The sequence below is a fragment of the Sphaerodactylus townsendi genome, unplaced genomic scaffold (genome assembly GCF_021028975.2).
Source record: "Sphaerodactylus townsendi isolate TG3544 unplaced genomic scaffold, MPM_Stown_v2.3 scaffold_1220, whole genome shotgun sequence".
Classification (NCBI taxonomy): domain Eukaryota; kingdom Metazoa; phylum Chordata; class Lepidosauria; order Squamata; family Sphaerodactylidae; genus Sphaerodactylus; species Sphaerodactylus townsendi.
In genome coordinates, this window is record NW_025949761.1 from 1 (window position 1) to 11074 (window position 11074).

Sequence of the window (11074 nt, forward strand, 5' to 3'; positions counted from 1 at the left end):
CATCATCATCATCATCATCATCATCATCATCATCATCATCATCATCACCACCATTTTATTGATACAAAAACAGTTATACACAGCAAACAAGATCAATATGCTGTATTTTGTATTTTGTATTATTATTGTTGTTGTTGTTATTGTTATTTATACGTGTATACCGCCCTCCCCCGGAGGGCTCAGGGCGGTGAACAGCAAGATATACAAATAGAGCACAAAATAAAATCAATAAATACCAGAATTAATTAATTAAATACATATGGCTCTATACACATTAAAACCAAACCCCATTAAAATGCAGCTAATCCAACTGATTATATTTTGCACTGTACCCTCTGCACGCGGACGCCTTCCTTGGGAACTCTCCTCTCACCTTCAGGATGAGCTATAGCAGTGATGGCGAACCTTTTCAAGACCGAGTGCCCAAATTGCAACCCCAAACCCACTTATTTATCGCCAAGTGCCAACACGGCAATTTACCCTGAATACTGAGGTTTTAGTTTAGAAAAAAACTGTTGGCTCCAAGGCGGTTGGCTTTGTTTTAAAGCAACCGTCCAACTCTTCCAACAGGTAAATAACAACCCTAGGAGGGTTTACTCAGAAGCAAGCCTCATTACCAGCAACCAAGCTTACTCCCAGGTAAAGGATTGCGCATGAAATTCAGTGGGGTTTAACAGTGCTTAACAGGGTTACCTACACTGCTTCCCTAAAACTAGGTCTTAGGTTTAATGCTAATAATCAAGTCCAGTAACCTAGGCCAGCCTAGATGTGGGGGTGGGGGGCGACTCTGTGCGTGCCCACAGAGAGGGCTCTGAGTGCCACCTCTGGCACCCGTGCCATAGGTTCGCCACTACTGAGCTACAGGGACCTCCATTTCTATTTGTATCTGACGAAGGGAGCGCCAATGCTTGAAAGTTCATACCCCGAAAAACTTGTGAGTCTCCAAGGTGCTACCAGAGGTTTTTTGGGGGGGGTGACTGATGTTTGCACAGTTTTCAAATTTGAAAAGCCTAGTCTTGCGGCACTGTTTATAGATTGCCGCAGTGTCTGGAGAGTTTTTTAAAATATCTATTTTGCAATGTGCCCTGTGTCTCAGTGAGAAAGGCAGGCTCAAAACAAAACAAACAAATGAATGCCAGGGTTCCCAAATATCCACAGAGGCCAGGGGTCCTCTGCTTTGCCCCCCTCCCCCAGTGCCAATAATTCAGCCAGCGGAGGGCAGCACCGACTGGTAGCAAACTGAAAACAAGGCCTCTGTGATGTGGCAACATCACTTCCGGCATGCACCAGAAGTGGCATCGTGACATTGGGGATGCTCTGGTATTTGGTTAAAAACTCTATGGTAAAAATGGCTTCTGCCTTAAGAGTTTTTGTCCAAATACCAGGTCAAATACCTCTGTAGCCGGTGATGTGATAACATCACTCCTGGTGCTTGTTGGAAGTGACTTGGCCAGCAACAGAGGCCCAGGCCTCAGTTTGATGCTGCTAAGTCCCCCTCCCCTCACCTGTTGCCCCCTTAGCAATTGCACACAACCAGAGCTCAACTGGAAAGGCCAGAGCAGCAACTCATGCACAGATGCAACAGTCAGCCTCCTCCGTGGATAGTTATTTTAGATTAGGCTGACCAGACGTCCCGCTTTTGGCGGGACAGTCCCGCCTTCACACAATTTGTCCCACGGGTTATTTCCATTGTCCCGATTTTTGGGAGGCTGCCGCACTGCCTTCTGGGGCGCAAGGCAGTGCGGCAGCCTCCCGCACGCGCAGCCGCAGGAGCATGGCCTTCTGGGGCACTGCCGTTTCCTGCCCTGTCACAGGCGAGAAACGGAAGCACCCCAGAAGGAAGTGCGCTACTGCGGCTGCGCACGCGCGGGGCCACCTACCCCGTCCCGGTTCACAAAGGTGACCATCTGGTCACCTTACTTTAGATTCACCACAGCCTCATCCTGAGCTTCTCTTTTCTGAAACACACAGATGGCAAAATACTGTCCCAAACCCACAACAAATAAAAAAGGTCACACCTTTCAAAAAATTTGCCCTTGTGGCTTGGAAGGTCTTAAAGCTGCACGGGACACCTGCTTTGGCACATCACGCTGCCTTCCCCCTGACCTTTTATTGCCAACCCCGTCAAGTATTTAATTTTTAAAAAAGGAAAAGCCTTTGGAGCTTGTACGTATAACCGGCCTGCAAGGAATCTATTTCCAGCTCCGACACGCACTCAGTTCGGCTGGCCTTGAGAAGAGACCCCTCCCCACCCCACTGCCTCCTAGCAAAGGATTCCCAGCGTCCCACGCCGGAAGATGGTTTGCCTCGGGAAGCGGCATTCAGTCTCTGCACCGCCCCTCCCTGGGATTTCATTTCATTTCATTTAGGACACGTGGAGCTGACTTGTATTGAATCAGACCGTCAGGCTATCAAGGTGAGTATTGGCCCCGCTCAGATGGGCAGGGGTTCTCCCCAGGATCTGAGGCGAAGAGCTTTCTCGTCGTGTCTGGCATCATCCTTTTAGCTGGAGATGCCCAGGAGTCTCTTCCACGACACAACATTTCCTGTTCAGGAACCCCCAATAAGTGACTGGAGAATTCCGTAAAGACCAATACATTTTTATTCTAGCGGAATCTCTCTTAGATCACAAAAAAAAAAAAACTCCGTTACCATAACAAACTTGGCTGTCTTTAAGGCGCCCCAAGACTGTTCACTTTTGCTGCAAGAGGCTAGTACAGTTACCCCTCTAGAACAGTGGTTCCCCAAACCTTATTCAACCTTAAATTATTAAGGAGGAAATATTAGACTTAAGTAACAAAGACGAAGTATACAGATATGATGGACTAGTTTATACGTATCTCAGGTCATCTAGTTAGAATTTAATATATAAATCTCTTTCTGTATAAAACAGCAACAAGTATATATACTAAATAGATAGATCAAAATTGAACTGAATTATATGTATTAGATTATATGTATCCTAGCTGGAAGTATATTAGTTTAAAAACTGTAATGTATAAGTTAGAATGAGTTGTTTTTAAATGGATAGATTTTTTCACGTAATAACTTTATGTAAAAACTTATATGTAACAATTTCTGTAAATCCTGTAATAACTGAAATTCAAATTGTTAATTTTTCATACTTAATAAAATTACAAAAAAAAATAGAACAGTGGTTCCCAACCTGGGGTACATGCCGGAACGTTTGGGGGGTGCACAAAAATAATTATATAATGGAGGGGAAAGGTACATTAATGTCAGCAGTACAAGGTAAAATAAAAGTCAAAAAATGTGAAATTCATTCAATGTTATGATGAGTGGCATTGCAGGTTTTCTTTGTTGTTTAATTTCAAGAAAAGCCTGCGCTACCTAGCTTTGTTATTATTAAAGTGCGCATGCGCCTCTCCACGAGTTCTCGCTGTTTTCCGCTTTGTGAACATCTGAGTGCAGACTGCCTTTCTACAGCGTTCGGTGAAGTAGTTGTCCCCTGTTTTTCTGTCATTGTCTTAAGTTAAGTTTGAAATTAATTTTTCAATTCTAATGTACAAATCAGTATCCCCCCTGTGGCATAGTAAAGTGAAGTCTTTCTTCCACATGTGATAGGTAGGTAAACAAGCTAAAAAGTTCTGGACGATGATTTATAGATTGATTAAAACTATTATTAAAGTGGAATGGATTCCACTGGCCATGTGGAGGGAGCGATATCTCCAACCCCTAGAAATCAGCCTTCACTGGGATCACACAAAACTCCACCAGATCTTGCTTTCCGTCAAAGAGACCTAGAAATGTAGCTTCTCAGGATGATGAATGACGCATCTTGTAAGGATTCCCGGAGCTTGTGTTGAGTGCTTCCTTGGAGAGGCCTGTCTTATTGGGGATGACAGAAGGCCGAGCCGCCAAACAAGCTACCGGTCCTCGCCCAGTGGGGGCTCCTTCCATTCTTGCATCTGCGTCCAAAATCCAGAGACCGACTGGGCGGGAGGCCCAGCCGAGGGGAGGAGATAATCCCTCCCGTTTGTGGAGGATCCAGGGACAAAGCAGAGAGACTTGACGGAGAATGAATGAGCAAGCCAAGTTTCCAGCTGCTGTCGGCTGCGGAACCACCGGGCCCACGCTCGCTCCCAGGAAATGGCCAGATGCTACCAGGGGAAGGGCTGGGAACTCCACGGCAGCGTATGTTCAAAGGCTGCGGAAAACATTTGTCTCTCCCACAAGACAGGGGCCTTTCCGAGCATCTTGCGTCAGCGGCCCCGAACGCACACCAGGTTTGGAAAACTTCCTGCCTTCGGGAAATGCTTGCATCGAATTAGCAATCACGGAACCCCCCTCCCATCTGGCACGGAAATACCACCCTCCACGGCAAAGGAGGCTGGGAGGGCAGATGTCTTCAGGGAGATTTGGGAAACCCCCTCCCCCCCACACCCCCCCCTCCAAAACTGGATCCTTTTTTGCGGAGCTAGATATCCCCCCTCGTTCTCCATCTGTGCTTCCTGACCCCCTTTTCTTATAAAATAATAGAGCAACTAAATACAAAGGCAACATCTGATCTCGCCAGCCAAGGATACTGAGTCTCGCGCGGCCTCTTGTGAGCCAAGATCATCCCCCAGGGCAGAGGTGGGATCCAGCAGGTTCTCACAGGTTCCCGAGAGTAGGTTACTAAATATTTGTGTGTGCCGAGAGGGGGTTACTAATGGGTGATTTTGCCACGTGATTTTTGCCTTAGTTACGTCCCTCCTCTCAGCAGTAGCGCACAGAACTTGGAGCAGTCTAGCAGGAGGTGCACCGGCGCGCGTGGCAGCCTGCGCCTGCGTGCATTCGTTTCCCACCCAAGGACCGGCGTCCTTGCCCCACCCCCGGAATGCCTAGCCCCGCCCCCGCCGTGCCCCGCCCAGCCCCATTGGCGCTACGCCACAGTTTGAATCCCACCACCATGGGAACCTGTTACTAAAAATTTTGGATCCCACCGCTGCCCCAGGGTCGTGTGTTCCCAGGTTGCCAACCCCAGGGGAGGAAATTCCTGGAGATTTCAGGGTGGGCGAGGTTTGGGAAAGGGAGGGTCCTATGCCGGGTTTAACGCCATGAGGCCCCCTCTCCAAAGGAGCTGCTTTCTCCTCGGAAACCGATCTCTGTAGCCGGACGATCAGCTGTAATTCTTGGAGGCCCCAGCTAGGGGTTGTAAACCCCGTTCCAGGGGAAGCTCAGCAGCATCGGGCATGCCTTTGGGAAGACGCCATGAGGATACTCATATGCAGATCAGACACCCTCGGGCTGGGGCTCCCTAGAGATCAGGGGTGGCTGGCTGAGGAGAGAGAGACACCTGTCCTCCCTCACGCCCGTTTGCCTTGCTCTGCCAGTTTGCTACCAGCTGGGAGTGGCTCACCCCACTCCAACAGGATCGTTCCGGTTGGAGTGGCATAGAGAGAGAAGCAGCGGCGTAGTGGTTAAGAGCACGTGCACTCTAATCTGGAGGAACCGGGTTTGATTCCCCGCTCTGCCACTTGAGCTGTGGAGGCTTATCTGGGGAATTCAGATTAGCCTGTGCACTCCAGCACACGCCAGCTGGGTGACCTTGGGCTAGTCACAGTTCTTCGGAGTTTTCTCAGTCCCACCTACCTCACAGGGAGTTTGTTGGGGGGGGGAAGGAGTTTTTAAGTCCTTCTGAGTCTCCTTATAGGAGAGAAAGAGGGGATATAAATCCAACTTTTCTTCTTCTTCTCATACATTCTGTGTGGCACATCCTATATGTTGGATTGCTGAACCCTTCAGTGTTCATTCCTTAACACCCTGATCCCTTCTGCCTATAGAAGAGAGAGAGTTTGGATTTATACCCCACCTTTCTCTCCTGTACGGAGACTCAAGGCGGCTTACAAACTCCCTTCCCTTCCTCTCCCCACAACAGACCCCTGGTGAAACAGGTGGGGCTGAGAGAGTTCTGAGAAAACTGTGACTAGCCCAAGGTCGATGAATAATTGTGCTAGAGGCAGTGAAAGGCCTTAACAGAAATAAATTTTACACCATGCTTAGCAAACCTCGGTATATTAAAGTGCAAAAACATTTAATAATGTGAAAAAGTGAAAAAAAAACCCACAAATTATCCACATTCATACCTACAAACTCTCGTACAGTTTATACCTCTCTTACAGCATATCTAATTGAAATAAGTCTGTTGCACTATGAGGTATAGAACTTGTTACTACACAAGCAAATATAACAGAACAAATATACCACACAAGCAAATATAACATTATAAAGATAATGTTCTATCCATTTCTCCTGGAATCTCCTGGATTCTCCTGGCAATCTTGCCAAAGCTGCTGGAAATCTTCAATAGTCGTGCCAATATTCTCAATTAAGAGACTGACTGTTTTTGAATCATAAAAGCTTGGTTCAGAACTGGCATTGGCTTTTTTGTTGGAAGTAGAACAATTTGGATTTTTATTCTACCTTTCTCTCCTGTACAGAGACTCAAGGCTGCTTATAAACACCTTTCTCTTCCTCCCCCCTTCCCCACAACAGTCACCTTGCGAGGCAGGTGGGGCTGAGAGAGTTCAGAGAGAACTGGGACTAGCCCAAGGTCACCCAACAGGCTTCATGTGGAAGAGCGGGGAAATAAATCTAGTTCACCAGATAAGAGTCAGCCACTCATGTGGAGGAGTGGGGAAGCAAACGTGGTTGTCCAGATTAGAGTCCACTGCTCTTAACCACCACACTGGCTGTGTTCTCTTTTTTGTTCCTGGCAACAGAGTCGCACACTTGAGAAAGTGAGCAGTCTGAAAATGCTGTACGCAACTGAGTCACCTGGGAGAGCTTCCTGATGGGTGGCCCCTTATTCGTGCAGCGGCCGCACAGCCATCCATGCATGCACCCTTGAGGGGACATTGGTTGCAAATGTCCAAGATCTGCTCCGGGGACTGGAAATTGCAACTCTTCAAACATTAACACAAATGAAAAATTCTGGAACGGGAGAGTCTCCACCCAAACAGGCCCTGGATGATAACATTCCACGCTCAAAATTAAAGTCCACAATAAAATAAGACAGGCTCCGCACGGGACAGCCTTCCTCTCCTCAAGGATGAAGCAACAGTGCAGTGTGTGAAAAAGCCGGCAAAATGGATTAATGGATTTTCATAGGAAAACACTGAGGTGGCATATCCCAGGTTGTAGAATTTGCACCCCCACCCCCCACCAGCTTTCCTCCTGCAGTGGCGTAGGAGGTAAAGAGCTCGTGTATCTAATCTGGAGGAACCGGGTTTGATTCCCAGCTCTGCCGCCTGAGTTGTGGAGGCTTATCTGGGGAATTCAGATTAGCCTGTGCACTCCCACACACACCAGCTGGGTGACCTTGGGCTAGTTACAGCTTCTGGGAGCTCTCTCAGCCCCACCTACCTCACAGGGTGTTGGTTGTGAGGGGGGAAGGGCAAGGAGATTGTCAGCCCCTTTGAGTCTCCTACAAGGAGAGAAAGGGGGGATATAAATCCAAACTCTTCTTCTTCCTCAAGGATGAAGCAACTGTGCAGTGTGCGAAAAAGCCGGCAAAATGGATTAATAGATTTTCATAGGAAAACACTGAGGTGGCATATCCCAGGTTGTAGAATTTGCACCCCCACCCCCCACCAGCTTTCCTCCAGTTGCCTGTTTACTTGGAAGGACATTTATACAGAAATAAGCAGAGCCGGACCGCATTTCTCTGCAAACGTGTTTAGGAATGAAAAGGCTGTTTACCCCCATTTGTAAACTCAAGCAAACATGAATTCAGCATCCTGCAGAATACGGATGTCGGCCTCCAGGTAAGGCCTGCAGATCCCCTGGAACGAAAGCTCATTTCCAGGCTACAGAAATCAGTTCTCCGGGAGAAAATGGAATATTTTGATGTTTGGACTCTATGGTCCCTGTCCTCCCCAAACTCCGCCCCCAAATCTCCCAGAGTTCCCCAATCCAGATCTGGCAACCTTACCCACCTACCCTACAGTTAGCCAAGGGGAACTTGGCAACTATGCTGCACAAGGTGCCCCTACTCTGCACGTTCTCCCTTATGACCAACTTGTTGGATTTTAACCGGCACCGGACACCAACCCACACATTACAAAATCATCACAAGGAGTATTAGAGACTTGCGGGGGGGGGGGGGGGGGAAGGGGGTGAAGGCTGCTAATTTCTGCAAGATCTTACAAAGGCACAACACCGCAGAGTTAACGAAAGCAAGAGATATTTGCAGGACTACCAGAGATATATGCAGGACTACCAGAAACTGATGGCACAAGCAAATAAAACCTGCTCTCCAATCCATCTGCATATTTTGCCTCGTTTTCCCACTCCTGCTAACTATCTACATCTCCTACATGAGCCCACTCTGAGATGCGCCGTCACCTTAGCCAGATGCAATGTTCTTCCTTCTACCAGACGATACAACAGAGAGCACCATCTTCCATCCTCCGATAGATCTTGCACCTGCAATCCTGGTCTTGAAGAAACCGTCCATCATGTTCTATTATATTGCCCTTTATATGCTGTAGAGCAGGAAAGACTACTTAACCCTCTCTTAGCTGATCTAGGCAACACTACAGCTGCTGTCAAAACTTTGTTCTTGTTAGACAGCAACTCAACTGTTACCATCGAACAAACTGCTAGATTCTTGTGTGTTGTCATCACTGAACGTTCCCAAATGCTTAGCAGACTCAATCCCAATTCAGTGGCTTAATATTCCAGCTCTCCTGATGCTTGTTTTTTTTTAATTTTTTTTACCTGCCAATTTTAATTTCCATTGTATAATTTATATATATGCTATTAAAGGTTTCTAATTGCATATTTTATAGATTAAGAAACTGATTGTTGGACTTTTCCCTCCCCCACAAGTGAATACATATCATGGTTGTAGCTAATATAAATGGTTATTAGTATTTTTAAATTTTTATTTATTTATATATTAGATTTTAAACCACCCACCCCCGAAGGGCTCTGGGCCGTGTACAACAGGCCAGGAACAACAATGTACACAATAAATAAATTAAGTTAAAAACAATTTAAAGACTCTATAAAAACATAGCAGCATTAATATAGTACAGTGATGGCGAACCTTTTCGAGACCGAGTGCCCAAACTGCAACCCAAAACCCACTTATTTATCGCAAAGTGCCAACATGGCAATTTAAACTTAATACTGAGGTTTTAGTTTAGAAAAAATGGTTGGCTCCAAGGCGCACGTTACTCGGGAGTAAGCTAGGTGGTAGTCGGTGGCTTTGCTTTGAAGCAACTGTGCAATGCTTTGAATGGGTGAATCACGACCCTAGGAGGGTTTACTCAGAAGCAAGCCCCATTGCCAGCAACTGAGCTTACTCCCAGGTAAAGGATCACACTTTTGTTCTTCCCATGAAAATCAGTACGGTTTAACAGGGTTACCTACACTGCTTCCCCAAAACTAGGTCTTAGGTTTAATGCTAATAATCTCCCTGAAATAATTACACTATTATCACATGACGAACACTGTGCACGCGTGCCCACAGAGAGGGCTCTGAGTGCCACCTCTGGCACCCATGCCATAGGTTCGCCACCACTGATATAGTACAATAAAGTACAACAATATTGCAAAAAGTGTGGCGTCCGATCCCAAGGCCAGGAGGGGACGGCAGCTCTAATTAGATGTTATATTGTAGCAATAGCTAAATAAGCAAGGGGAAGTAGGGATCCCCCAAATTCAAACTTTTATATAATATGACATTCCTTGGGGTATAATTATATGAGGTTATTGACTCACCCAGCCGAAGCTCCCCAAAGTTGCCGCAGCCAATCTTCTTCCCGACCCGGAAGTTGGGTCCCACCATTAAGACTCCAGAGTTGGTCCCGGCCGTTCGGCTCCCATGAGTGCCCCGGCCTCCACCTGTCTTAGACATCCTTTTGCTTTCCTCGCTTTCCCCTTTCCCTCCTCTCTTATCAAAATCCATAAGTTTGTGATACCCCGGCCTCTCCACGATTACGTCGATTCCATACAAATCCCAACACGGACGAAACTTGAGGTGGGGTTGCGGGTCGGGGGAGGGGAGGGAGATGGAGGGGAAAGGAGAGGAGCCAATCGGAAGCTGGCGTCTTCTGGGTTAATAAACCATCACGGGTGGCGAAGGAGGAGGAGGAAGAGGAGGGGAGGGCGCCAGGGGCGACGCTCCACCCGCATGCGCCGTGCTAGTGGGACGTCAGTCCTCTTGTCGATCCCGCCGGGACTCCAACCGGCACCTCCGACGGGGCACTCTTTGGAGAAGACGACGACATGGCGGAAGCGAGGCGGAACTGTCCGGCAGCGATCCTTCACTTCTGAGCTGGTGAGGGAGACAGCAAAAATGAGTTACAGAAGAACACAAGTGGGTTAGTTAATTTCTTTAAAGGACGAGACAAAATCATGGGGACAGCAAAACAAAAATCCAATGGGGACAGGTGCTACTGACATCTGTCATGAGCCAACCAAAAATGGTAACGGTTGAAAAGCAGTATGGAAATTTGGGTGGCATCTTCAGAGGATCAAGACCAGGATACTTCTATTCAGATCCATTCACCTATTGACCTTGCTATCTTCATTGTTACTCCCATGCTACAGACTTCTCTGTGACTCACATGCCAGGCTACTCTATTCAGATGGCCTCACCTTTTGACCTCACAGTATATATACTCCACTTGCTTTCCATTCCTACCATCAGATCCTCTGAAGATGCCAGCCACAGATGCAGGCGAAACATCAGGAGAGAATGCTGCTAGAACACGGACATACAGCCCGGAAACCACACAGCACCCCAGTGATTCCAGCCGTGAAAGTCTTCGACAATACAGCATGGAAATATTAGCCCCAGTATTAAGCAGCGAACTCTGTTTGCACCAATTTCCTGCCCCACTCTCACCGTGCATCATTCGTGAGGGTTCCTCGGGAGAGCCACACGGGAGGTAGGATAGCTCCATTCTTACTTTTGGTCGATACCAGCAAGCATAACAAGCAAGGGGCTTGCTGATCATCAGACTCATAGGTGTCGAACTCGCGGCCCTCCAGATGTTATGGACTACAGTTCCCATCATCCCCTGCCAGCAATGTGCTGGCAGGGGATGATGGGAACTGT

The 11074-nt window shown here is 47.5% G+C and overlaps 1 long non-coding RNA gene across 1 annotated transcript; it reads right to left on the reverse strand.

The window, feature by feature from the left end:
• Nucleotides 1-7332: 7332 nt before the first annotated feature.
• Nucleotides 7333-10285, reverse strand: LOC125424850. The gene is made up of 3 exons (XR_007243296.1): nt 9695-10285; nt 8306-8314; nt 7333-7342 (listed from the first exon to the last, which is right to left on the reverse strand). It is a non-coding gene; the product is annotated as an uncharacterized LOC125424850 (long non-coding RNA).
• Nucleotides 10286-11074: the final 789 nt, after the last annotated feature.